Source organism: Branchiostoma floridae, chromosome 11, assembly GCF_000003815.2.
Source record: "Branchiostoma floridae strain S238N-H82 chromosome 11, Bfl_VNyyK, whole genome shotgun sequence".
NCBI classification, from domain to species: domain Eukaryota; kingdom Metazoa; phylum Chordata; class Leptocardii; order Amphioxiformes; family Branchiostomatidae; genus Branchiostoma; species Branchiostoma floridae.
Genome location: NC_049989.1, coordinates 21,998,514 through 22,000,192, shown reverse-complemented (window position 1 = coordinate 22,000,192; position 1,679 = coordinate 21,998,514). Strand labels below are relative to the sequence as shown.

At 37.0% G+C, this 1,679-nt stretch overlaps 1 protein-coding gene across 1 annotated transcript in view; it reads right to left on the bottom strand.

Moving 5' to 3' along the window:
• The window catches only part of LOC118426073 (protein-tyrosine sulfotransferase 1-like), an 88,173-nt gene that overhangs the window by 85,514 nt on the left and 980 nt on the right, over positions 1–1,679 (bottom strand). The gene's annotated exons all lie outside the window — the stretch shown is intronic.

Here is a 1,679-nt window from a genome sequence, read left to right as displayed (position 1 = left end):
CTTTCAGGATACTTCAGAACTTGTCCAAGAATATGCCACACTATGAATGTAAACTGGATCAACAGTTAGCAAGTATATAAGGTAAGTCCACCAACAGGTATACAGTGATCATCTTTTAGGTCCCTGGTTTGCAAGGAAGCCTGTCACAGATGAGTAAAACATGTAGACAACTTTTGTGCAGGAAGTACAAGTTCCACTTCACTTCAGAATACTTCAGAACTTGTCCAAGAATATGCCATACTATGAATGTAAACTGGATCAACAGTTAGCATTTAGTATATAATATAAGTCCACCAACAGTCTACATTAATCCTCTTTTAGGTCCCAGGTTTGCAAGAAAGCCTTTCACAGATGACTAAAACATGGAGGCAACTTTTGTGCTAAAAGTAAAGTTCCATTTCAGAAAACTTGAGGACTTGTCTGATGCCATACTATGAATGTAAACTAGATCAACAGTTAGTATCATGACGTTCCTGACCTGACAGGTCGCTACATGATGATGACTAATGATCGACTGCGCTGCTCCCACCATCGGGGAATCCATATATCCTACTTGTAGGAGTCACAAAATGCAAAACGTACACTTGGCAGTGAACTCCCATTCATCACCATGACAACGCTCCCTTCTCCGAACACTAATGATCCTCTGCCGGTCGCTTCACATTTGGAAAGTCGTTCTCCAAAGTTTGAAAGCCCCGTGTTGGAAACCCTGCAGCAGCGTTTCAAGTCTTTACTGGATAAACCGGTAAGTTTTAAATGTCATTTTGAAAGAGTACCGCGAGTATGAATGATGGGGAAATTACTTCCGGAGATTGAGAGCTGAGTTTGCCACGCTATTTTTACTTTAATAGATGATTGCACACACTGACTGATTTTCTGCTAAATATGGAGACACTTTTGCAAATGTGCAATGGGGAAAATTTAAATTTTCGGTTTCAAATCATAGTTGTGATTTTAGAATCACAAAGTTAACATAATGATTAACAGATTAAAACTAGTTTTTAATTGGAATAAGAATAGTGTACAGAAACCTGCATATTTGTACAAAGTTTCATTAACCAACAGGAGTAACAGATGAAGATGAAGTTATTGTAGGCAACAGGATGATCTATTTTGAGCCCTGTCAGAACTTTATTCTTGCAATAATCTCTCATAAAATATTGGAATACATTAGAGGGACCGACATTTCCTGCAAAATACAACACTTTTCAGAAAAAAATGCTACGTTTCCTGAAAAACAAATGCAATTACTGTATTATATGGTAAAATTCTGCATTTTTTCCTGAAAAAATGCTGTCTTTCATTGGAATAATGTAAAATATTTAATACATTTTTTCTAGAAAAATGGTATAGTTCCTGGGAAAATGCTGCATTTCCTAGCATTTCCCAACTGCCCTGTTATCCAAATGAAATGCCTGAAATGGCAAAAATGCAGTATTATGTGGGGAAATGCTGAGTGTATTTCCTGAAAAAAAAATGCTGTATTTCTTTCGGAAAATGCCACTACTTGAATATACATTTTCTATAAAAATGGCATATTTCTTTGGAAAGTGATGCATTTCCTAATATTATAATAGACAACCCTTCTGCCCTGTTATCCAACTGAAAGGCTTGAAATGGCTGACAGTTGTGTTCAGAACTTCCCACTTGACACTAGCCTGGAATCCAGTCTTGTTAGC